This window comes from Ambystoma mexicanum, chromosome 5p (genome assembly GCF_040938575.1).
Source record: "Ambystoma mexicanum isolate Mex_15411 chromosome 5p, UKY_AmexF1_1, whole genome shotgun sequence".
In the NCBI taxonomy this organism is placed as follows: domain Eukaryota; kingdom Metazoa; phylum Chordata; class Amphibia; order Caudata; family Ambystomatidae; genus Ambystoma; species Ambystoma mexicanum.
This window is the reverse complement of record NC_090930.1, coordinates 1,345,500,160-1,345,527,107: the sequence shown is the minus strand read 5'-3', so window position 1 is coordinate 1,345,527,107 and position 26,948 is coordinate 1,345,500,160. Positions and strand designations below refer to the sequence as shown.

At 47.4% G+C, this 26,948-nt stretch overlaps 1 long non-coding RNA gene across 1 annotated transcript in view; it reads left to right on the top strand.

The window, feature by feature from the left end:
- The window catches only part of LOC138481554 (uncharacterized), a 40,141-nt gene extending 14,355 nt beyond the window's left edge, over positions 1–25,786 (top strand). Inside the window, exons 2-3 of the long non-coding RNA XR_011274274.1 lie at positions 6,474–6,533; positions 24,715–25,786. This is a non-coding gene — a long non-coding RNA (uncharacterized lncRNA). The remainder of the gene's footprint in view (positions 1–6,473; positions 6,534–24,714) is intronic.
- The last annotated feature ends 1,162 nt before the right edge of the window (positions 25,787–26,948 follow it).

Genomic DNA, 26,948 nt, shown 5'->3' with positions numbered 1-26,948 from the left:
CCCGCACCACTGGGGGCTGCGGGTATAAGGCCGAGAGTCCCAACCCGACCTCCGTCAGGCGAGCACCTTTTCTGCTCACTGGGGCGCCACAGGGTTCCTTCGCTCTCGGGGACAGCTCGAGCGGGCTCACAACACTCCTTTTCCTTGCGATCGGGCGTCGGGTCGCAACGCGGCGCACTGCTCCGGCCGAGGCAGCCGAGGGGTCCACCCCCTCCAGGAGGTTCGGTCTAACACAGGGATCGGACCGCAGCGGCCATTTTGGATTCGGCAACTCGCGCCCAGCGCGCCGCAACTTCTTTGCTTTTTTCCTTCACCCAGAGCAGGATTCTCGGGGTGAAAATGCACACGGAGCTTCTTCCAGCATTCATGCGGCTAATCTTGAAGTTGCAAGTCGTATCGTCCCACCAAACAGGATAATTTCCTCAGGATGTTGTCGGCGGCAAGAGGAGCTCACGGAGCTCACGTCCTCTGCGCTTGCATGCTGGCCACGCCCCCCCTACCCAGACTGTTTTAACAGTTCACTGTATGCCTTTTTGTCCCCCAGCCCCAATTCCTGACATTTGGTGTACCTCGCTGCCCGCGTAGAATAAGAGCATTGCCCTCTAGGATGGCCGGGGAACTAGTGATGTCAAACTCTGGTACTGGACAGCCTGTGAAGCCAGGTGGTGAGTTGTGGGCTGTGCCGGAGCCCCTGCCCCCCTCACTCCAGGATGTGGACAGGGACATACTCGCCGTGGATGAGGCCCCTGCTTCACCGTCTTGGTTTTCGTCCCCATATCAGCAGGGTGACTTTTTCCCTCCTGTGAGCACCTCTCCCTTTTGCAGTCTCGCTCAGCAGCACAAGCACCCCTGAGGTCTTCTTGGGGCCACTAGCCGAGCACCAGGATATCCCGTGGTGGGAGTGGAAGGTGGGACATGCTGGGCAGTGGTCCGGCAGTGGATGTGGCAGCTGGGCCCCGTTGGGCCTTCTCCCTCCCTTTCCCACAGCACAAGCACCTCTGGGGGGCCACTTGCGGGAACACTGCCGCAGTGTCACTGGGGCATCCCCTTGTGGGGAGGGCTCCCTGAGTATCCAGGTTGTGTGTTTGTGGGGGTTTGACTGGCCCAGTTGGTGGCCTGTGGGCATTAATTTTTTCTTCCTCTCGGGGGCAGTTTGTTGCCACTACCTCCCTACTGCTGATCGGCAACCAGCAGTGTTGGAAATTGTATTTTTTTTCTTCAGGCTTCCCTTGTGCTTCATGCGGCGGGCGGTGCCCTCCTGTTCTGAAGGCCTTAGTCCTTGGGTGCCACCTTGCAGTGAAGGGGGGGCAAACTTGGGGCTGCGACTTACCCAGCCTTGTGCCGAGCAAGGATGAGCAGCTGGAGGCTCTGCCTTGTGCTGGCCCTCTCGCTGCCAAATGTAGTGTGGCTGGGCGTGACACCAGCTGGGGCTTCCTGTCGTTGTGCTTGGAGCTTGGAGGAGTGCTGGAGCTCCTGCTCAGAACGACACACCTGGGGACTCCCGTCCACCTCGTCGCCAGTTGTTGTAGGCCCAGGGCGGGTAGCTCTGGGCCACGAAATGAAGATGCAAGATGTCTTGGTGTTGCAACTGGGAGCGTCTGTCCCTCGGCGGGAAGACCTCCCTTTTTATTCAACGTGGCGTGCGTCTGTCATCTGACATGGTGCCCACGCGCACCATAACAAGTCCCCTTTATTTGCATCACAGAAAATTATGTCAATTCGTCTTTAATATCCGTGGGGATCAAATAAACTGACGCTCAATATCTGAATTTATAACTGTTAATATTAAGGTTGTAGCAATATCAGAAGTGAGGCTTATTTTGGAGTTGCCAACCGAGTGAGCTGAATCATTTGTAGAGATGGGTACCTCAAAAGAAAGTACTGTGACGAGGAAGATCACCAAAAAGTAATCCAAACCTAACTAATGTGACTGCACGTTCCAAGGATGCAAGGACAGGGATTGGTCCTATGACAGACACGGCAAAGTACTTTTGCTACAGGATAGTGCAATCGTAACAAAGCCTATTTACCAGAAAGGTACTGGGGCAGTCAGAGTAAGCAATTCCGCAAGGTCTTTAAATGTCATAAATGGAGCTCAAGTCCAGGAAAAGTGTGGGGGGATCATTAACATACGCACAGGGACTGAACGTATCCTAAAGTGAAATATGTAAATGTAAATTAAACTGACCTTTCCTAATAGAAGAACATTCAAAATAGAAATGAGCATTCAAATTCAAAAAATAAATCATCAGTATCTGAAGAAAGAAACAGCTAGAGGAGATTTTCATAGAACGCTGCTGGCAAAGTATAAAGGGTGTGCACCTTTTAACCCAGAAATCTATATTGAAATATTCAGTGGAAAGCAAAATACCAATACAAGACGTGTGCTTTGAAGACACTTTCATCTGGTTTATGGGCAAGTGGGTTCAAATCCTGGTGGGCTAAAACTTCAGCAAACAAGCTTTTTTGCATGCTGGCCTCAAAAACACCCAAGGGCGATGGGGTCGGCGTTGTGAAAAAAGTGGACGGAACCTGTCAACCCACATGTAATCTCAACGTGTACCCTGAAAATCAGCATATGGCGAAGTAGAACTTCTTCAGTCCAATAACCTCTCTTCTCACATCCATGGACCTGGTAAATCATCAAAACAATTTTGCCCTCTGATCCTGTCCCCTCCTCACCACGACGTTTGGCATTCAACAATACTCTGTTTTATAAATCACACTTGAAAAGTACATGTATCTCAATTAAAGTACTCCAGCAATATAGGAATCCTTACAGAAATATGTTAAATAAAAATAAGTATTTTCACCCCATCGTGAAGACTACAAATACCAGAATGTAATTCAATAAAATTATAAAAAATGGCTTGTAGGTTGTCTTTCAAGACTCAATCATAACAAAATAGCATGTGAAATTGTAACCTTTTGCATTGTTTGACCAAGGCACGCTTTATATGATGTGAGTGAAATGTGACATTCTCCCCTACAAGAAGAAAACAAATTTTAACACACCAAATGCAGACAAATTAATACTATTGAAATAGTGCACAAATCTTTTTTGTCAACATATTTTAATCGTCTTCAGAGAAGACAGATTTGGGCAACAACTAGTTTTTCTGTATGTGCTTTCAGAATAAAATGCCCTTTTTGAACCCCTTGTCCAAAACAAAGGTTCTTAAATGGACCATTACTTTAAACAAAGTTTGTGATAAGCCCTAACTGTGAGGCCCCACGGGTATGATTGGCTATTTCGGAGGTGGGCGTGAGGTATTTGTCTCTCGAAACGTGCCACAGCAGTTTGGGAGCTGACAGCATGGCCTCGTTAAAACAGGCACAGAGAAAAGCCCTGTGGCTGGATGCAGCCCAGCCCTCGTTACTCACGGCAGAAGCTAGCTGGGGGCCCCCAAGATCGCAGAGCCCAGGGCGAATGCACAGACTGCCCACGCCCCGGGTCATATCTGCATGTTATTATGGGCTTGTGTAGATTGGATAATGAGACGGTTATTTACTGGTGATCTGCATTACTCCTTGTCATACTCTTCCTCGTCACAGTACTTTTGAGCATACATGCCAACATTTTGCAACATACCGAGGGAGATGTTGGCACCAAAAGTGGGAGAATTTTATTGTACCATTAGGTTGCAATGGGGCTAGAATCATTTTAGGAGAGAATAAAAAATAGCAACGTTTTCTAAAGAAAAACCATGAGTCTCCTGCCTAAATCAGGAAGGTTGGCATGTATGCTTGTGAGATCTCAACCTCCACTTCAGAAATCCATTCAATTTTTGTATTCTTCCATATATGCCCCACCCCACTCCCTTGGGAGCATAATGCTCTCCCGCAACGTGCCGGTTCAGTACCTCCTAAAGCCATACATGCCAACATTCCGAAGCACCTGGGATGGAGATTTTGTCACAGAAAATGGGAGAAATGAATTTTCCCATAGGCTTGCATTGGAGTTAGAATTATTTTAGGCACGAGAAAGGGAAAAATAGCATTATTTATAATTGTAAAATCAAGAGTCTCCCACCTTAATCGCAAGGGTTGTCATTGTAAGGAAGGCATGGTATCAACAGTAAGACAGACACAAGTGACCACAGTTCAAGAGTGTTTATTGAACTTAAAAAAAAGGTTTGAAAAACGCCTATCTAATCCTAAATCTACGGATGGGATCAAGCTACAACCATCAAATAATAAGTAGCGGGTGAGACAGCTTCAGGTTTCTCACAGCATGTATGTAACACATGACAGTTTTTCACACTGCACCAGGGTGGGAGAGGAGGTTCACAAGTGGTGTGATAAGGAAGAGTAGGACTAGGAGTAATGAAGATTACCGGTAAGTAACTGCCTCATTACCTTCACGTCCCACTGCTTACTCGTGTGGCATACAAAGACAGCAGTGAAAAATGATCCATGAAAAAAAATGCAGACCAACCAGAGTGTAGATCGAACACACTGTCACCAATTTATTACCAGACACCACAACAAATCACACTTGAACATGTGTTCCATCACTCAATAGCCCCTCCCCGAAATAAGTTGATCTCCTCTTATGCAAGTTGAGGCAATAGTGTCTGGTGAAGGTATTCGGGTTGGCCCAGGTCGCCACCGTGCAAATGTCCTGAATAGGCACCCCCTGTGCCTCAGCCCATGACACCGCCCTAGTTGAGCGAACCCCAAGAGGCCAGCAACTAAACCTGCAATATGGAAGAGGCCAAAGCAATCAACTGCCGAATCTATTGGCTAATAGTAGGAAAAGTTGCCATCATACCTGACTTTGGACTCCCATAAGTGATAAACAAACTGTTGACTGTCTAATGGAAGCAGTTATGTCCTGGTACATCATGACAGACCCCCTTGACATCCAACTTCTGGCACTGCTCCTCTTGCAGAGAAGTGGTACTGGGACAAAAAGCTGAAAGCACAATGTCTTTTGCCTGGTGAAACTTTGAGAGAACCTTTAGTAGAAATCCCAGATCACAGCAGAGAAAAGGCAAATCTGAATGGACCCACAGAAATGGAGCTGATCACAGCAAAGCTTTAATCTCTCCCTAACTGCTGGCTAATGGCGATACGCACTAGAACCACCGCTTTACACGTGAGAAACTTGATGTCCACTGACTCCAGTGGTTCAAACAGAGAATCCTGCAGTGCCCGCGGCACCAAAGGAAGATCCCACAAAGACAGCCGTGCATACACTATGGGCCTGGTTAGCAGGAAACTCTTCAGCAGCCAAGAGACCAGTGGCTCACATACAGTACTCACAACCCAAGGCTCCCAAATGGCCTGAACAGCAGCACACTGAGCCCATAGAGAAGGACAGAGCCAGGCCCCTATCCCAGCCTTCCTGCAGGAATTGTAAAATCAGTGGCAAAGAGCAGCCAACTGCCTGAACACATTTCTTGGCGCATCACAGACCAAAGGTCTTCCATGCTTGTCATACATGTTCAGGGTCGAAGGCCTCCTGAACTTTTGTATCGCCAGAACAAGTTGCAGAGTCAAACCCTGCCTACGCAACTCCTGCCCCTCAAACTCCAAACCACCTGGAGCGACTGCCAGATCGAGCAGAAGATATCTGGAGTGCCTCAGCCACGCAGGTACCACCAGAATCGCCTGTGACCCAGAGTCCCGAATCTTGATCAGCCTCTTGGGAAGCAGATGTATTGGAGGAAAGGCATAGAGGAGCTTTTCGGGCCAGCACTCTGTCATGGCATCTACTCCCCAAACTTCCACAGAAAGCAGCCTGGAGTGGAACCTGGGCAAATGAGCAGATGGAGGGGCAAACAGATCCAGTACTAGCTCACCGAACCTCCTGCAGATGAGGTGAAACACCAACCTACGCAACACCCTACAGGAGGAAGGGAACACCTTGCTCAGACTGTCGGCATAGGCGTTGTCCACAACCCTGATGTGAATCGTCCGCAGAGACAACAGATTGTGCTCGGCCCAGCAGCCTAATAGGAACGCCAGTGACTTCAGCAGAAGGGACCAACTCCGCCCTTGGCGGTTCACATATGTCATAGCTGATGAATTGGCTATTCTCACTAGAGCCGCTGACCCTCCTGATGGTCTGAGAAAACATTTGCTGAACTTGGAAAATTGCTGGCAGCTCCCTCCAATTGCACAAGTGAGAGGCCTGCACATCCGACCAACGTCCCTGAATGCTCAGGGACCTCAACCCCGCTCCCCATCCAAGGCTATTGGCATATGTAGTTCTTATGTTCAGCAAGGAGGGGAATTGCAGCAACGGAGTGCAGTGTGCTGCATCTTCTTTCACTTGTGTGGCTTATTTGGTTGTCTGTTTTCTATCTCTTTGCCTGTTGCCTGGATAGAGGAGGAGCACAAATATAATCCTGGCAGTGGCGCATAGCACTGCGCAGAGTTGGTGACGAAGTGCAGTCAGCTGCAGCTTCTTTCACCTGTGTGACTTATTTCTCTCTGTTTTCTATTTCATTACATGTAACGTGGAGCGAGGAGGAGTGCAGCGGTGAAGTGCAATCTGCTGAAGGAATCTTAATTTGACATTAAAGGTGGGCCTCAAATCTTTGTGTGCTAAACCTCTTCTATTCACGTTTTGTATCTCCTATAGGACATAGGTATAAGGTGGGTGGCCGCACTCGAGTCTGTGAGTTGGACAACAACAATGTCCTCCTTCCTCCCTTCTGCTTTGTTCTGTTAGAACTTTATCATTTCTTCACCACTTGACACCAATGCACAAATTGTTTAGTAAAGGGGGCAGCCCCCCGTAGTGAACGTAGGTGTTACCGAGTCTGGGGTGGTCCCTGTCATCTCAATCTCCGGCGCTGACAATTTTGCCAATCCCAAAGTTGTGCAACTGGGTATCACACGGATTGTTCACTCTTTTTCAGTTCAGCTCCCCCATTGTGTGTAAGAAGCATAGTGCCTTTGAGGTGGTTTTCTAAAATCACTATGTTTTCTAATAAAAGGAATAAAGATGGAGACCTGTCGCAGCAGCCTAGTATACGTTCCCATTCAACTATGGAAACGGCACTGGTCAATACAGAGAACTGTCACCCTTCTTTAAGGTTGAAGACCATTGTAGTGCTATTGAGATTCCTGTTGAGGAGCTAATTAGTTTAACAGTGACTCAATTGGTGCGAGAAACCGTGTTTACCATTCACAGAGTAAGGGGGCTGTCCTTATAAATGTATCCTCTATTGCCAATCACAGGTCTCCGGTTCAGTGCCTTGGTTCAGGGCCAGACCCGATTAACGAGGGATCTTTCTCACAGCCATTTACAATTCCTCTTTTTTCTCTTCGCCTAATAGATGGGTTCTCACAGCAAGCCACACTAGGCCCCTCTTCATTGGCTGCACTGAACTTTGTTCTTAATTCTTTAGTTCGTCTTTATGAGAACATATATTCCAAAAGGTGTTAGTGCACAGAAGGTCTTCTTCCACCTCTGAATCTTCAGCAGCTGATTCAACCTTTCCTGGTTGTTCCTCACACTCAGCCTCAGCTGGTGGAGTAGTCACAGGTCTGACTTTGGACAGTCCTCAAGGGGATGTCCTTCTTGGTAGCACAGGAGTGCTTTCTGGCTTTTTCCTTGGGACTTTGGGTTTCCCCTTTGTCTCATTCTTCCTGGAAATAGCAGTTAGTAGTTCCTGTGGGCTAGGTGTTATAGACTCTTCTGCAACATCCACTGGAGAACCATCTAAGGTACTCTCCCTGGCCCTCCTTGTCTGCTCCTGTTTCCTTTTGCTGGGAGGCCTGGGGGTGTTTGATACAACTCCAAGAGTTTTTAAGTCATTCCCCAAAAGGACTCTCCCAGGCACCTCACTCTGAACACTAACAGGTATCTTGACAGTCATGTTGTTGCACTGAATGAGAACTGGTAGTTTAGGAAGCATTTGGACAGGGCCTCCAGCAAGCATAGTTAGGCTGTTGGGTGCCTTAGCAATATCTTCAGCCTTGAAAAAAGATTCATCCACTTCTGTAATGTTGGTCCCAGTGTCTCTAATGGCAGGGGTCTCCTGACCCTTTACAAGAACACCGTCCTTATAATATTCTTTTGTGTTATCTGGAATCAAATTATAGACATCTAAATTCTGCTGTTCCCACAGACCCAGGGGCTCTAAAGAAACACTGGCAGAGACTCCAATGGGGTCTTCAGCCAGTACTTGAAAGTTACCACTAGTCACAGGTACTTCTTCCTCTGGGGAGAAGGCTAAGGAGAGAGTGTGGATCTGTGAAGGTTTACACTTGCATCAGGGATCCCCTTTCACATGGTCAGTAGACCCACAAGCATAACATTTTCCAAATGTTTTGACAAATGGGGGTCTCTGCTGACCTCCCTCTGGTTTGGCTCCAGAGGTTTCACTAGCCTGATTCGGTTCCCCTTGTGGCTTACCCTTATGTTTGGGGCCCTCTTTTGGATTGGAGGTATTAGAATTCTCTATGCCATCTTTCTTTTGCTGCTTCCCATCATCCTTCTTCTGAGTTGCCCCAGAATCCTTGTGAGTAGCCCGGTTGGCAACCCACAAGTCAGCAGCCTTTGCTAACTTCTTTGGATCAATTTCCTTAGAGTCAGCCAAGTGCTGTCTCAGCTCAGGAGAGCAGGCATCAAAAATAGATTTGTCAATCAATAATAAGTTTATTCGGAAACAGATTATCCATAAACCACAAAAACAGAGTAAAAATACATAACAATACAAAATCCAATTCTACATTTAAAAAAAGACATGATATAAACTTACAAACATTACATATAAAAAGAGATTTAAAATGTGCAGGTGTGTGAGTCAATTAATATCCACAAGAATCATCGAGACAGTTCAATACATTTTCAATGTTCAATCAGGTATTAGGCAACAAGTTTGATTCTCCGATGCCAAGCCCTTCTCAGATAGTCCACCGTTCCCCAGGCCACTGGCATTGTAGCAGTTGAGAGCAAAGAACATTAAGCAGGCCTAGCCTGAGACATGCCAGCGGACCTCAGTAATAGCAGGAGTATTTTCCGTCTAGGTCTATATAGTGTGGGCAAAACAACACAAGGTGTAGGAGGCCCTCCACCGGCCACTGACAGCAGGGGCAGGCTGTGGGTTGCGCATTGTGGGTCCAGCTTTTTGTTCGTGCCCCTAACCATAAGCAATCAAACCGTGCTCGGGTCAGGGCCCAACGATCTGCAGGATAATCACTGTGGACCAGCTGCGGCTGAATAGCGTCTGCAGTTGTTAACACAATGTGCCTTCTATTTGCAAAAAGACCCAGGGCGGAGGACTCCCTACTTGCCACAAGAATGGATTTAAACATTTGCTTGTATGCCATTAACGCACACGGGGACAAGAAGGTTGGAGGGCAGACAGACAAGAGTAACACAATTTAACTGTCTAATACATTTCTGGATATATATGCGCCATGGGATCTTTACAGCTGAACTACTCACCAGGGCTCTTACAATCTTACGTGAGAGAGTGGCTTTCTGGTTTGACCATAGTGCCAACCAGTGCGAGACTGGAGCCACTAACCACTCATTGGCAATGTGGGGACATCCCAATTCCAAGTGTGTACCATAATTTGGAGCAGACTGTGGTAGCCCAAGAAGTTTTTTTAAGAAAAGAATTCTCCACATTTTCAATTTTTGGAATCCTTTCCATACCCCACAGTGCGGCCCCGTAGTTAGTGGCAGTTTTTTTTTGGGCCCTATATACTTCAAGAATTAGTCTAATTGGGCAACCCCTCACAGTTATGTAGAAAGCAGGACAAACCTCCAAGGGCCTGTCTCATCCTCATACATTGTTTATCAACATGACCAAACCCTCGCCAATTCTCGGTAAAACAGATTCCCAGGTATTCAAAACTAGTAACACTGGGGATGGGTTCGCCTACACTGCATATCCTGCGTATGTTAAGATGTATAACGCCCGAGCGCCTACATGCCATGACGGCTGATTTTTTTGAGTTCACTGTCAACTTATGGAAAGCCATAAATTGAGTGTAAACATCCACCAGGCTTTGTAAGGCTCTAGAGGTGCGAGCAATTATAACCATATCATCAACATAGCCTAGGACTGGGAGGGGGATGCCGCCCACCGTAATATAGTTAGTGTGGGAGTTAACCAATGCCTGATAAACACCATTAATGTAAAGGCCAAACATTACCGGTGCCACAACACAGACCTGGCGAGCGACCAGAAAGGTCTCAAAAAAAGCTGTGCACTGTCCCTGATCCCCGAATCTGACACAAGATGATGTATGTTCATGAATTATCTGGAGGACCTTGACCAAATCCTCTGGGCAACCCATGGACCTGAGCACCGCCCAGAGCATAGCCCTGTCTACTTTGTCAAATGCGGTGCTCAGGTCCATGAATGATAGGTACAGTGGCTCAACCCTCACATGTATAGACGTAGCTCCCACCAAATACAAGTTCAGAGCCTGGTCCCTAGTTCCAAGGCCCGGACGAAAGCCATGTTGAATCTCTGTCAGGACCCAGAGTCAGAGATCCATTGTTCAAGCCGTGCCAAAACCACACAACCGAAGATTTAAAAAGAGGTGTCAAGCAAAGAAATAGGTCTGTAGCAAAGGGTGCTACCAGGGTCAGCCTTCTTAAAAATAGGGAAAATGATTGCCTGCCTCCATGTTGCCGGGTAGGTACCAAGCTCCAAGAATGCATTGAAGCACTTGGTCAATATTGGGGCCCATAGGTCCACCTCATCGCCGAAATTATCCGCACGGATGGCGTCTGGTCCGGGAGCTCGATTGGGGAGTTGCTTATTAATAGCCTACTCTACCTCTTTTATGGTTAATCGGAGAGGGGAACCACTACACCCACTGTAGAGAGTTGAAGAGTTTGCTCTATACAGGGTGCTAAAGTGGTTAGACCAGGCCAATGCACTTACATTGTTCTCTTTATATGTTTTTGCTCTTTTGTGGGGGGGCCCTTGGCCAGAAATTCCAAAAATGTTTTGGAGTCCTTTGACTTTACAGCCTGGAAGAGATCTTCCCAGGCTTGCTCTTCTAACTGGGTCTTCCTTTTAGCCAGGATTCGTTTATAATGCGCCCGGGCAGTAATTATCTTGCGATGGGTGCTGTCTTTTGCCTCCAAAATACCTTTAAGATCTTTCTATGCTGTCCGGCAGGGTTCATCGAACCAAGTTTCCAGGTTCTTATTGCCCTTTTTTAAATTCCCTTTGAAAAGTGGCAGAATTTTTTGTGATGCTAAAATTATGGAGCCTGGGGGAGAACCATTTGACAAAATAATAGAGAGTTCCTCCATATTTAGTTTACAGACGGACGATTGAGTGTCTGCGGGGTCCAGTCTGGCCCATTTAATTCTCTGCTTACATAGGGGATTGATGCCACACTGATCCAATTGGGGAAAATTAACAAATGGGACCACTGGCGGGTCTATTCCCATGACCAGCCGGAGTGCATGGTGATCACTCCGTAGGTTCTTAAGTACCTCAAACTCCTTGATTAGATGCCAATCCCTCACGTGGGCACAGAAGTAATCAATCGTAGACGATCCCTTTGTGCCCACAAAAGTTGGCCCCCCAGGCCGGTCCGTTCCCACACGGCCATTCAATGATCGAATGCCCCACTCCAGAAACCACTCACAAAACTGCAGGCCCCTTGCACACATTCTTTCATCCACCAATTGTGCGGGAGCAACCCCATGCAAAAAATCTTCACCTGGATCTATATTCTCTGTTGGAATTCCCATCCCCAATTTCATGTTAAAATCACCTCCCATAATTAGTGATAATGTCTGACTCCCATTAACAATGCCATATTCTTAAATCAAGTCTCTCAGTGCCCCTGGCCACCCCTGGTTAGCAATATGTGGGCTATTGTAGAGATTAACCAAAAATAGGGAACAACCCCTAGCAGGGCGTGCAATAACACATTGCATATTCTGATTTTTAGTTTCTCTCACCATTAGAGTTAAAGCTAAAGACGCCTTCACCAAGATTGCCAGGCCACCAAAACATCTCCCACGTCTTCCCTTTTCCGCTAGGACACACTCTGCAATATAACCATCAAAGCAAATTGGGGAGAGTGCCCAGGTTTCCTGGAGGAATATGATATCGTATTTCCTCAGGATGGCGGCTATCTCCACTGAGAAGTCTTAGACTCAGCACCAGCTATGTTCCAGCATAGAAAGGACAAAGAAGGGGACACCTGTTCATTTGAAAGGAAATTTTGACCAGGTTCCCCTCCTTTTCCCAATCTGTCCTGGGTCTGGACCACCTCCCCTTCAGCAGCTGGTCAATCCAATTCTTCTATTTCCCCCAGGGCCTGAAAACGATTTGTCAAATCACAGTGTCTACTGGAATCGTTGGTACCAGCAGACTCCCTCCCCCAGCGCCCTCCAGAGCCATATGTGGCTTCAGAGGTTTAATGGTGGTCCGATGTTCAGACAGGAGGGGCGCTTCCGGGATAAAATGCTCCTAGGGGGAAAAAGGCAATGTTTGATGGAGGAAAGGTATGTGAGCGCCACCCAGGGTTAATAGAGGAAACCACATAATTAAGCATAGCTGGGGCAATCATGGACACCACCACACAATCCCCCTTTGCCCATTTGGGTTGCTTCCCCAAACATTAAACCCTTCTGGCCATAAGAATGACTCTGAGGTTCACCTTCATCCCTGGCAAATGGGTTTTGGTCCATTGTGCTGTTTTTTTTTATAAGGCAGGAGGTGGTTTCCACCTGGGGAGCCCCGTGATTACTCCAACCAATGGGGCAGCCTCTGCGGGGAGGTTGAGCACTACTTGCTCACCAAAAGGACATTTATCCTTTAATATTTTATGTGAGCCCACGGCTGAGACCCCCAAACTGCTCTTGGTCCTCTTCCACAGAGTGCCTTCTAAAATGGTGGCATTATGGCATATTGGGAGCGAGAGTGGTGCACCAGAGACTGTGGTGTTATGAACTATGGTCTCACCCATATGTGGTTTATTAGGGACATATAAAGGGTGGTGAGCAGGGTTTTCCGGGACAATCCCAGACACTACTATCCCTGCTCGTTCTACAACCAAAGCTTTGATTTCCAGAATATCTTTTTTTTAGACCTCTTATTAGGTCATCCATGATGCAAAGGGTTGTGCTTAAAGAGGCTTTAAGGGTGCCTATTTTATCTAGAACTGGTGCAAGCTTTCTGTCCAACTCTGCGTCCAGGATCACTAAACGCTGACTCCGTGCAGTCATTTTGAAATACCACCAGATTGGTTCCTTTATCCACCAGGCTGTCAGAGAGTACAATTACTGTTAGCTCTTCAAATGCAGGATCCCCACACTGCCACCTCCCGATATATACCTTTCTGGGGGATTATTATTTAATGTGGTTTCAAGACATTGCGAGAGGCTAGGAAGTGAAGAATTTGGAGAGGGTAAACGGGGCATTCTTTTCCCCCAGTTGCACTAGATTGTAAACTAGCAACTTCGATGGCTCTTTCTGTGTGTAGTATACGCTCTTCAAGTTTCCCTGCCATTTGTTTCAAATATTCGTTGAGGGTTGATTGTCCTGGGGAAATCTGGGCACCCTTACTTTTTCTGGCCTTTAGTTTGGAGAAATTACCACCTAGGTCAGATCCACGCTGACCACCCAGGGAGCTGGGTTTACTTTTTTTTTGTTTTATTGGGGATCAGAGAGGGGGGGTTTAGCCTTACGTTTAGACATATTTTATGAGTGTTAAGAGCAGCACCTACTTAACCAAATAGAATGTGCAATCAATAATATTTCTTAATGAGTGTCAGCCAGAGAACCCCTATTGATGAGGAGAGTGTAGGCAGATTACCTAAAGTACAAATGCAGTACCTAAGGGAAATGGACACAGTACAAAATAAATATGTGCCTTGGAGCTAAAATGGGGGAGGGTAGAGATACACTCGCAGCCCCTCACCCTATTGACCAAACGCCATTGTGTAGCAAAGTTTCTTCTAGCACAGACTGTAGCAGAGGGTGGGTGCTGTTTCCAGGGACTGGGACAGGGCACGCCCGATAGCTTAAGGAGCTGTCTTAGTCTGTCTCTGCCCCCTTGTCCCTCAGTCCTCCAGGAGTAGTATGCAGTAGGTTATGGAAATAAAGGCGGAAAGACAGGCAGTGAGGACAGGGCACGCCCGGCAGTTTAAGGTGCTGCCTTAGTCCGTCTCTCCCCCCCTGTCCCTCAATCTGAACTGGCCGCCAAGTTCCCAATATATAGCAGTAGTAAGTCTTAAAATATGGCTGTGGCAGCAATCAAGGGAGGGTCTTATTTTGCCAATGTGAGGGTTCCAAATCGAGACCGTGTCAATGCGCTGCAGCGTGGAAATGAAACGGTAACGAGACTACCGCTTGTCAGGAATGCTTAATGTAAATGAGCTAGTGGCTATTAGGTGAATAATAATCCAGATTTCACGAATGGGCCAGCCCCCTGGATTCAGCAGCTGCAGTGGCTTGTCTCCAGAAAGCAGAGGGCAGAGAGATTAGATAAAGAGCGGACCGCTGCACTTCACAGGGCACACCAAATTGTTGGGGTGATAGGGTGATGGGAGAAGTTGAGCCAGTGACTGCCAAGGTGCCAAAGAGTGCCAAGAGTACACAGGGGCCAGGCGATACTTCCAAGGAGCCTAGGCCTGTGGGGAGAGAGGGGATGTAAATTCAGTCAGCCGTGGCCCTCCTCTCCTCTGATTCCGCCTTGGGTTCCACCTTGGATGCACTCCCACAGCCACGAGCAGAGATCACGGACCGAAGCAGAGCTGCAGCCCTGCTGCCCTCAGACCATGCAGACCTGCAGCTCTGCAGACTCGCACAGACTGCAGAGACTGCCCTTTTCTGCCCTTCGCCGCGGCTTTGACGTCAAATTTAACTTTTTCAAGCAGCAGGCAGGTGTGGGTGATTAACCCCTCCTCTTCCAGCCCAGGTCAGAACTCCCAGGCAGAAACTGCCCTTTTCCGCCCTTCGCCGTGGCTTCTGGGTGGAATTAAGCTTTTTCAAGCAGCGGGCAGGTGTAGGTGATTAACCCCTCCTCTTCCAGTACAGGTCAGAACTCCCGGACAGAGACTGCCCTTTTCCACCCCGTCATTCCTTCAAAGGTGTTAACTGCCGGTCCGATAGCACAGCGGGTAGGAGTGCTCGCTTTGACATCTGTGCAGAGCCTGCTGACGCAGGTTCGAATCCCAGCAAGGCCAAACTCAGCCTTTCATCCTTTTGAGGTTGATAAATGAGCACCACACACCGTGGATAATTATAAGCAGTGCTCAGATACCCGAGGGTTCGTAGCGCTATATAAATGCTAAATTATTATTATTAACTCTGTAACCCTTTACCCAACCATCTAAGTTTTTCAAACATTCACACACCCAGGTAGCCCAAGGGGTACCATCATACTTTTTGAGGGTCCTAAACCTCTTAAGGTACTGGGAAGGAGTTTTCCCAAATCTAGCTATCAAAGCTAGCTTCACATTGTCATACTCCAATCTTTCAAGTTCCCTCACCTCCATTACAGCATCAATCCCTGGGGGAGCCTAGACAAAAGCCAAGGAATCAACTGATTCCCCGTGAAACCCTGAATCCCATAGTTATATTCAAAAGCAGCCAACCAATCTAAAGTATCAAGTCTCACCTCATACATACACGCAGTTTATTTATGCATGCAAGGCCTCTTAGGACTGGAAGACCTAGAAGACTCTGGGAGAGAACCATTTTCAAGAGACAATTTCTTCATTTCTAGTTCATGATTCAATTCCATTTCTCTGAGCCTGAGTTCTTGATGTTTACTATCAGTTTGCATTTGAATTCTTTTGAACTCTAACTCAAGTCTCATGTTTTCAAGAGAGACACATTCTGGACTCAGTACTGGACCTGATAGGGTCTCTGTGGTTATAGATTGAGGACATAAAGCTAGTAAAGGTGCAGTGGGGCTCACATCCTGAGCCTTCTATGCCTCCTCTAACTTATCAATAACATTAGAACTTGACTCTGAATCATTATCATCCTCATCAACATTATCCACATTTGCTGAGGGGGTAGGGGTTATAGCTCTACCTCCCAATCTTTGATGATTCACCAATTTCTCAATCGATTCATTTTTCTTGCCTTTAACAGATAGAGACCTGACTTTACACATATCCTTCAGTTGATCTACTGTAAGAATGATCAGGGCTTCCTGCTTCAAGTTATCCATATTTGGCATTATAAAACAATTGCTTCTCCAGTGGTGCTTAGCCTTGTGCAGGTTATTTGAACAAAAGTAAGAGCAGTACTCTCAATGTAATAACCAGTGGCGGCTGGTGAGTTTGAAAGTTGGTGGGGCGTACATTTTCCAGGGCGAATTTAGAAGCAAGCGCGCGCAGTGCGCATGCACATCCCCCCCCCCCCCAAGGAGGGTGCGGGGGGTTCTCCCCCTGGGAAAATATTGGAAAAATGGCCTACAAAATGTGCAATTTACTGTCCAAAAAACCCACCAAAATATGAAAAAAAGCATTCGGTTTTACATATTAATGGTGGTACACTATTCATACGTGTGCAAGTGTGATGGTGTATTTTACAGCAGCTTGTATTGAGAATAGCTGGTACTATGGTGTATGCATAAGAACATGCATAATGTATGCATCCTGGGCACAGCTCAGGGAAGAGGTTTAACAAAGAGTGGTGAAGGCACATGGTTCAGTCAAGACTGGCACTGGCTTCAGATGGCAAACCCCAGTGGGATATATTTATTTATTTAATATACAATTTGTTTATATGTACAGCGCCTGTACATAGAGACGTGCTTCAAAGCGCTCAATGAAGAGGTGGGGGGACAGTAGGATACCAAAAGAGAAACTGCCAGGAAGGGAGGGCTGCAGGGAGAGCAGGCACAGAGCAGCGAAGCCTGCACATCCCCATTTGGATGTTCTTATGCCCATGCAGACACTGTGCCAGTAGACCAGGGTGGGTAAGGACTATGCATGCTTCGTGCCTTCTCATTGCTAGGGGTAGTTTAGTGGGATTATGCTGCTACTTGGACTCACGGGGGCCAGGGCACTGGGAGACAGGCGTGCGCTGCTGCTGCCCAAGTAGCAGCACAATCCCTTCCTGGGCCTCAAGGCAAGGCCCATCGGCCACAGCACGGACCGGGGCTAAACAAAGTAGGCCCAGGCGGCCCCCGCCTTGGAGGTAACGGGCCGCAAACTCTAAATGCTAGCAATGGAAGGAGCCCTTGAAACCACCCCTCACTCCTATCTAAACTAACTGCCAACCCACCTCCCCTACATTCTACCCTGAGGACTACTGCACTATGGCATTTATTGTGTATGTAAACACTGTCGTCAGGATGTCAATATTGAAAAATAGAATGTCCAGTCCCTGCCCCTCATATATGATCATGTTCTTACACCTTCAACACCAGGTATACGTCATTTACAAATAATGATGTGTTATTTATATAGCGCCTTAATCCATCGATCCCAAGCAGCCCTTCCCAATTCCAGAGCCTGGTCCACATAAAGAAGGAACCACGTTGAGGCTACTGTAGACCTGTGACTTACAACAGACAAAGTATCCTTTAGTTTATGCCCCAGGGATTGGTTGATTCCTGCCCAACTCCTGCCACACCAGGTTATAGCCCCTCAGGGGGAACAGGATTGCGCCCTATGGTTTCATAACCATAATTCTGACTGTGCTGTAGTACCCTCTGCAACTCCGGGCCTCATGACCGGTGTAATTCTCCCTGCATGCTGGATCTGTGTGCATCCTAAGGATCTCTCCAGAGAGGCTACTGGGTAATGGGTACGGAAGTCTGGGACCACGAATAATTCAGGGAATGTTGTCCTGCTCCCCTCTTAGAGGTTGACCCCAGGCTTCCTGACTGAGAGTGACACCCCATGACCTCCGCCCTCTACCCATGGCACACCACTTTGGGGTTCTCTTTCACAGCTACATGAAACTCATTCAGTTCATCGACAGCCACTGCCAACTCAGCCAGACTAGCATTCCTACAGATTAGGAAAGTCTGCCTACACCGGGCTCCCCACTTAGCTAAACAATTATCTCTGCTCTTATCCTCCGAATTAGTTATTTATAATGCCCGTAATACCCAGAGGTTTCTAAGCGCGGACCCCGGGGATCAAACCTGTGTTGCTGGCACCACACCAGCTGTGGTGCTGGTGGCGTGGTGCCACTGTGCCTGGCGGCTGCAGACCCGCACTGAAAGACCCACCCAGGGGGAGGAAGGAACACACTATAAAAGCACCTAGCTCCAGTCAGACCGTGTGGACTGCAGGCGGATTACATTTGGAGAAGGCTGGAGAGTGCAGAGTGGTGGAAGAAGCAGAGGCTGGAGAGACGCGGGATTGGGTGGAGGTGTTGGCAGTAGAGAGCAGGATTAAGTGGGGAAGCTAAGACGGTTAACAAGGAGGTGATGGGAGTTGAGACGTTTAAGGAGCAGGTGGAGAATTCAGAGGGGGGGTGAACAGAAAAGGTGGTGAGAGTTGAGAAGATTAACGAGAAAGTGGCAATGCCAGAGGGTGAGAGAAGGCAGGAGGAGGTAGTAAGAACTAAGGGAGTGAAGAAGGAGGGAAGAAATATTTGAGTAATGTAGATGTTGTATTATCAGGAAGCAGGCTGCTGCAGGAGGAGATTATAACACCAGGACCCAGGAGTTGAAGTTAACAGGGGGGTAAGGGGGTAGAAGGTAGGGTGTATTTGTAAAGATAGATAGATGGATACAAATACAAATGTGAAAATGCAAATCAATAATTGGCGAAAACAAATCAATTTGCGAATGACATTTTCTAATTTGCAAATCAGAATCTCTGATTCGTAGAGAGACTAATTACAGATTTGTTGATCTTCAGTTCTGACTGAACAGTCTGTTCGACCAATCATAGATGAAGAATTTACTTGGCCCTATCTGAAATCTGGTCAGGCCATCAGAGGATTTTTCCACATCATACAAGAAGGGTTGCTTAAACTCTGTGCGATAAACGCTGTGATTAGTTTGCATTTAAAGGACAACACAAAAATAAAAACACAGGTTTGCGTGCTATGCACTGTGTCCATTTGATCTGTCATGTATAACATCTCACTACATCACACCTGGGTGATATCAACGTGATTTTGTTCATAAACACCAAGGAGAAACAGGGTTTCACTTCGGCACATGAAACAGGCACAGCACCATACAAAACACAAGGGAAGACTCACAAAAATTACAATGTGTTACTTTTCAAAGCAAACTGTTTGAGAACTATGTAAGGGTGCCTTTTTGTTAATTTATTTGCAAATAGTGTATTTTAAAGCATATTTGGTCAGTGGCACGGGGCAAATCTACCATCTGCACAGTGCAATAACCAATCAAAATGGACCACTTTGGCCCCAAAAAACTGGGCCAGAGTAGAATGTTGTGCCAGCCCTCAGTCATTGTTCTGCAGGCCAGACTCAGACTGCTGTACCGAAAAATGTTTATGTAGGAACGTGGAGTGGCCGTGTTGCTGACCTTGGAGTCAGCATACTCTCTGGCTCTCAGTGGCACTAGTGGTGACTGACTTACTTGTGCCGTTTTATATTTTCGGCATTTTTTGTCAAAAAATGCTGAAAATATAAAACGGCACATTTTGGATGGACGTCTTCTACATGGGCAGCCTGCACTCGGCAGCAGCAGCACTGCACGCCTGCCTTGGGCCTTGAGGCCCTGTGCTAGGCCTGGCCACCAGGCACCGCACCAGCGTGGTGGATGGTGCCAGTGCCACTGTGCTGGGCAACCAGGCCTCTCCCTCACACTGCCAGGGCTCTGGCTCAGTGGCACTAGTGGCCACTTGTGCCGTTTTATATTTTTGGCATTTTCTGTGGGAAAATGCCAAAAATATAAAACGGCACATTTTGGATCATGGACTTCAAGGCCCGCACTGGGCAGCATCAGCAGCACGCACGCCTGCCTGGGCCTTGCTGTCAGCGTGGGCCAAGGCCCTGGGCCTTGGCCCACCACGGACCGGGGGGTAAAGGCCCAGGCCAGGCGGCCCCCGCCTTGGTGGTAGGCGGGCTCGGGCCCGCTACCACCAAGCCCGCCGCTCGCTGGTGGAGACTACTACGACTCGAGTCACGAGTCGAGCGACTCGCGAGACACAGGCCAGGCGGCCCCTCCCCCCATTAAGTTCGAGTAACTAGTACGGCACATCAGTCAGCAACACTGAAAGACGTAGGCCCTGGACCTACACGTCTTTCAGTGTTGCTGCTGACTGGGGCTGTGGACTGTCTGTGGTTCGAGGACGATGTCCCCGGGGCCCGCCCGGGCCCAAAACACAAACATCTGCTGGCTGGGCCTGGGACCAGTTACTTACCCGTGGCGCCGGCAACTCGTCGTGGTGGTGGACCAGGGTCCAGGCCGTCTCTGCTGGCCTGGTGGTGGTGGTGGTCAGTCGTGACTCCTCCTGCCGTCGTCGTCGTCCTGTAAGAATGAAGGCCCAGGGACTCTGCGAGAGAGTGTGAAGGTGGCGCAGGCGCTCCCACACACCCTGCACCAGCACCAGAGATCTGCATAGATACAGTAATGTCATTGGCTGTTTGCCAGCCAATGCAAGGGTTGTCATTGGCTGGCAAACAGCCAATGACATTACTGTGTCCATCCATGGACTCCATGCAGGGGAGGGGGCTGGGGAGGGGAATTTCAGTGATGAGACCTGCGCTGTTTACGCACATTTTTTAGACTGGCGGGGCCACCCCTGAAGCGCCCCGCCAGCCTTTTAAATTAAAGGGGCTTATGTAGAGTGCGTGGAGCTACCAGCTCCACGCACTCTACTATTGATTAAGGAAGCGTAAAACGGGACACGCCCCGCTGTGAAAGCAGCGGGCCCGGCCCTTTGTTATTGTTGCCTTGCCACAGCGCCCCCGCACTGTTGGCAAAGGCAAATGCAAGCTAAAAGAGATTCAATCAGAGAAGTTCTCAGATTGAATCTCTTTTAGCTTCCTTTTTCTTTCTCCTTCTTTTTTGGGGGGGCGCCGCCCGGCCGCCCTATAATAGCCGCCGCCACTGGTAATAACTATACTTTATCCTCACCGCTGTACCCTCTGGGACCACTACACACAATTAGGACTACAGGTGTTAGCCAAACCAAACTTTTGGTATAAGTCTGTACCACACAGTTTTTGGTAGCAAGCTGAACAGCTAGGCTTATCTCAAGAGTGAATGTGAGCAGTACAAGACACAGAGGACTTTCAATCACAGTGGTTCAAGTAAACACTTATACTCAAGGTTTCTTGGTAAAACACGTATTAATTTATTACACAATCATTTAGAAAACATTTCAGTAGCAGAAGACAACTTAATATTATATACCAATACACTTCAATTCAAAACTCTAAGATTTTGAGACAGTTTGAGTTCCCCTGAAATAGGAGCCAAATGGCAGTTCAGTTACTTAGAAGTGAGAAAAAGGGGCAACGTAAGTAGAATACATCGCAAATACTTGTTAGACAATGCAAAAAGTTTCAGTTCACCATAGGAGTTCAATTCAAATCAATAGGCCAGGCCAAAGTCAATGGGCTAGTGTTCTGGATAGGAAAGAGCAGTTCTGGTATCAAACGGTAAAGTCTTTGCAAAGGTTCTCAGAAGTAGTTTAGGCGAAAAAGAATCATATGTCGGGTCACAAGCTGATTAGGCCTATAAATTGGGAAAGTTTCACGAACTTTCACTGCGAGAGTTGCATTCTCTCAATCGTTTTGGCACAGTACCTTAGTATGAAGAACAAAATGCAGCTGACGACGTTGGTTTCTGGCAGGTCCTGCAGATCTCACTGTTCCTGAGCCTCAGTCGTGGGGACAAGAGGGAGGACGTCGGGGGACTCCTGCACTGCACAGGAGCGTCGAAAAAGAAAACAAGATGGAGTCACTTCAGTTCCAGTAGCTGTAGATTCAAGCATAAAAGCTGGTATCCCTCTCCCTGGTTAATCCTAACCAGCCTTGAGAATGGTATCCAGGTGGCTTACAAGTTGATTGGTCCCACCAACTCAAAGGAAGAAGTCATCCTTGAAGGGGCTTCTCTGTCGAGATGAACTTGGCAATTGGGACCTGCAGCAGGGCTTCACTGGGAAAACCAACGGTCCAGGAGTTGCAGCAGCCGTTCTCTTCCAGCTCTTCTTCGGTTCTTTCGTTCCAGTGGTCGACTCCGCTTTCCAGTCAAAGAGACTCGCCTTTTAAACAGTTTTCTCCCTATCATTCCAGCCTAGCTGTCACTCACCCAGCAGGGTGGCTGTCCTTGCCAGACAGTCAGCCAACCAATCACGCCAGAGTGCATTTGGGTCTCCTAGGAGACTAAGCACAGGAAGTTTCAGGCACCTCCCTCACTTAATGCCCATCCCAGACACTCAGACGCCAGAGGCGGTCCTCAGTCCTGAAGCCCGCCTAAGGCACATGAACAAAGGGACCAAACCTGGTTTGGCCCGTAGAGACAAACACTAGAAGGACATTTAAAAAAAGAAACGGCGAAGAAAGAAGACCAGGACCTGTTTAAACAATGGGGTTTAAGGCGCCATCTTGAAAAGCATGGCTCTTGTGATTTTTACCTACCGGTGTTCGCGGTCGGAAAAGATCATGGTTGTTTGTTGTAAAACCACTGCCATCAGCCTTTTCAATAGGAAAGGGTAGCATTCGACTTCTATATGAGTATTTAGACACAGGGGATACTATGTAACCCCTCCAGCACTCCATTGTAAGATGGTGTGTGCTGGGTCTAGGAATTTGGAAAGACTACTAAAGTAAATTTCACTTTACATCCTCTGGGAAACAGTAATTTATCCCAGAGAAGGTATCTAAACCTTTGGGAAGTCTAAAAGACATCATTGTGTCACTGCACTGAGGGTGCTGTGTAACACACATGAAAAGATGATGCCTATGGAGTTATCTAAAACTCAATAACCAAATTACACAAGTGAAAAACACACATGAAAATACATGGAAGAGTGGGGAAAAAAAGGCTTGCCCTCTTACCAGGTAAAAGAATCAAGTCCTCAAAATCCAGCAAAGTAGCTGGGGCTCTGTAAGGTGAAGGGAATTGCCACTTTTATGAGAATTCTCCCTAACAGGGGCTTCTCTGGCACCAGCTGAAATCTCATAGAGTTCTCAGAACTTGTGGTTCATAGGTGCTCCATTCTACTCAATGCAAGGGGTCACATGCCTGCATGCTGCTCTGACCAAGGAGCTGGGAATGGGCTTGGTGCAATCTCTCCTAGAGGTTCATGGTCACATGATGTCTTGTGTATATCCTGGGCCTTGGGCACACCTTCTCCTCCGGCCCTTGGTTGCCATCTTCTAAATCATGGACTCCTCGCCTTCTGGTGGTTTAAGGCCTTGATTCTTGGGACTCGGTAGCTTGGCGGAGAGCTGGATTTGTGGTTACACACAAAGAAAATTAGAAGATGTTTGTTATTTGGTTGGACTACCCTTTCAGGGCAATTTTTACCACAGATATCAGCAGCCTAGGGTGGAGTGACACTCTGGGGCCTGAGTGCAATTAAGGGAAAAGGACTGATGAGGAACTATGTGGTTCCCCAAATTGGAGGGACTTGACTGCCCTAAAGTGATCCTTGGGAGATTGGAAGACCAATCCATGTTGGGCAGGACATACACCTCGTTGGCCTTGGCACATATTGACCATTGGAGGGGTCATGAGCATCCCTGAACACTGTGGCAGGTGAAAAAGGCTACTGGGCGGAAGCACCACTGAAGTTGCTGGAGGCATTGCACCTGCGGGGCAATATAAAATGTAAGGGTTTCAGGCTCAGCCGGGTCTACCCGATCACTCAAGAGGTATTTGATAGATCCTTTAGGGGGATCTGTATAAGGTTTGGAACTCCCTTGATAGACCTGCTTGCCTCTCCTACATCACTGAAGGTCACCGTATTTATTCAGGGTTGGATGGAAGGGCTTAGGGTGTACCTGCATTACACGTAGAATGGGTTCATGGCTCCTTTGCGCTCTCATGAGCCTTCTGATTCCAAGGGTTGTCCTCGGAATTAGGGACAGCAGGTCTCAAAGGCTTCTGGTATTCCTTATTCACAGCAATGGTGGTGCTTCCCCTTTCTCGGAATCCAAGTCTCACGATAGGCCTAGGATGGCCTTACCCTCTACTTTCCGGTCAAGGTCCAGGGTACACAAATCCATTGGTCAGTCTGGAAGTTAGTAGAGGCAAATTGGTAGCCTTAGGATTATCTGCTCAGGTGGCAGACACTATTCCCCATCCAATTTGCCTGGCATTCTGAAAAGCCTATGATAGGCATTGGGTGTGTTTTTTTTATATGGTGTGTCAGATCTGATGCCCCCTGTGAATGCAGTACTGCAGACATTTTGCAGTTCCTCAAACATGGTTTCATAAAGGGTTAGCAATGTTTACACTACAAGCTCAGTGAGCAGCCCTGACAGCCCTACAGGGTAGCCAGACGGGAATCTGGGAAGGGTAAATAGTAGTGGGTAGACTCCTGAAGAGTTGTGTTTTTCTAGATCCCTGCCATACAAGGGCTTCCTTCCAGGCGATCTGTCCACGGTACTGTGATTCCTGAAGGGCCCTCCCTTTGAACCAAATGTCTCAGATTGACGTCAAGTTCCTCATATTAAAGATAGCTTTGCTCATTACTGTTTCCTCAGTATGTAGATTTGGGGAAATAAGTTCCTGGTGTACATACTCCTATTTTATTCAGGTTAGGCTGGAGGTTTTATGGAAATACCCTAAGTTTCCCTCAAAGATGGTGTCCATGTTTCAGTCATCTCACAATGTGGTTTCTCTGTTTTCTTTTAGGATCCCAAGATGGCAGAAGGAGTTTGGCACTCTATACATGTCAGAGGAGCAGTCCTGGAGTATCTGGTTGAAACTGTGGTTTTCAGAAGATCAGACTGTCTGGGGGACTTTTGAGGTCTCTGTGGTAACCTCAGCCATTGGATCCAGGTTCTTATCTCAATGGCATGAGAGATGTCTGGCTATCCCTCTCCTTTATATGTACAGGGTCAATCAGCATGGGCTATGACGGCATCTTAGACAGATGTCCAGGCTGTGCTTCCCCATCCTCACAATTCCAGTCTCAAGATAGGGGGAGGATCCTGAAATGGCCTTACCCTCTACTTGCCGGTCAAGGTCTGGGGTACACAAATCCAATGGTCAGTCTGCAAGTTGGTGGGGTACATTTTTACATTTTATTTGAAGATGTTGGCATTTTATCTTTGGACGCGTGTGCAGATCTAATGTGTATCAACTTAAACACAAAGTAACACTTGAGTACTAAAGTAACATATCCCATCCATAATTTACTATACTGGATGCATAGGAAATTGCAACATCACACTCAGTTCAATGCACCCCCATTCATCAATATGGCATGCACAACATGAACCCCTCGTGGGGACCTTTCCTGTCCACTCCAAGATTCCGCCCTTTAGTTAATACTTCATCTTTTTGGGGAACAAACCTACAGCCATCTCTCATACCGGTCGTAATATGGGCATACTTCTCTGCTGAACAATCCTAACTCATTCCTCCACCATGTCCACAATCCACCCACTGCTCCACACAATAATCACGAATCGTTGGAGGGCACAAAACAGCTTCAGTCTGGGTACCCATATGAGATGAAATGGTAGTAGTCCTAGCTTTGGACTGTGCCGCAGTTTTCATAGCGGCTACTTTCGGTATCTGCTGTAAGGAAGGCATGGTATCAAACATTGAAGACAGACACAAGTGATCACAGTTCAAAAGTGTTTATTGAACTTCAGTGGGTTGGTTGAATGCCTATCTAACCTAAATCTAAGGATGGGAGCAAACTACGACCATCAAATAATAATAACGCAGTCCTAGTCGAGTCTATGTCAAAATAAAAGGGCCTATACTAATACATCTATTGCTAGTCCTTACTTCTTTTTTTTTGTCAAAATCTTTTTTATTGATATGTCAAAGCATTGAATTCATCGGTAAAACAAGACAGTAACAGTGCAACTCAGTAGAAAACAATGCCTCGGTCAGTCGCCCTCTGGCGCCTGTCTCTGAAATCACTTATTGTAACTTATAGAGTTCCTACAGCTCAGCATTTGTCACTGTACATACATTGCATTCCACTTCATCTATGTCAATGCATTAACATTCCATTTTATCAACTTTAGAGTTCTTGTTAATAACTATGCTTCAAAGATACTCTTGGGGTCTGATCTCATTATTTTGTGAACTATAGCGTGCTTATCCTGAGGAATGATGGGAGAACGAAAAAAGGAAGGAGAAACAGTTACAGTTAAGATTACACTTTCCATCATTTCATTTTTAGTTCCAAATATTGACCCCAGGTTCCTTCTGAATCCCCTTTCTTTGCTTACAATCCATATGTCCTCTCCTTATTCTTACAGAGCTCAGGGTTGGAGGAGGAATTTGATCAGTCTGGGTTGGAAGAACATGTGTTCCCTTTCCTCCACATGATCTAGAAATGGACCCCAGGTATTCTGAAATGTGTCCGTTCGGTTTTCTAAAGCAGCCGTTAACTTCTCCATTCCCAGAATTTCCCAGACTTTGACCCACCAGTGAGCGATGTGAGGGCCCTCTCGCCCTTTCCAGAAACGAGCACGTGTGAGGCGAGCTGCCATTAGCAGGTGTGTGATTAGCCGCGCTCTGGGACCAGATTGTGGGTAGGATCCATCGTCTGGAGTGTCACCCAAAACCATTATGAGTGGATCCAAGGGAAGGAGGGTACCGCATATATCCCTGATTCTAGATCTGATCTCTAACCAAAAGGTTTGAATTATCGGACAATACCACCATAGGTGCCCCAGATCCTGTGTAGCCCCACAGCCATGCCAGCACTCATCCGAGTAATCTGTATTCATCGCATGCAACCTCTGCGGTGTTAACATATTTTAAGTGCGCACTCCCTGATAGTCGTACTTCTAGAGGATCTATGTGCTCTGTCCCAGATTCTCCGCCATGACTCCAGCTCTACCTCCCTCCCCAGTTCCTTCTCCCATGCTAGCATGTATGACAGTTTTTCCTCCGGGGCG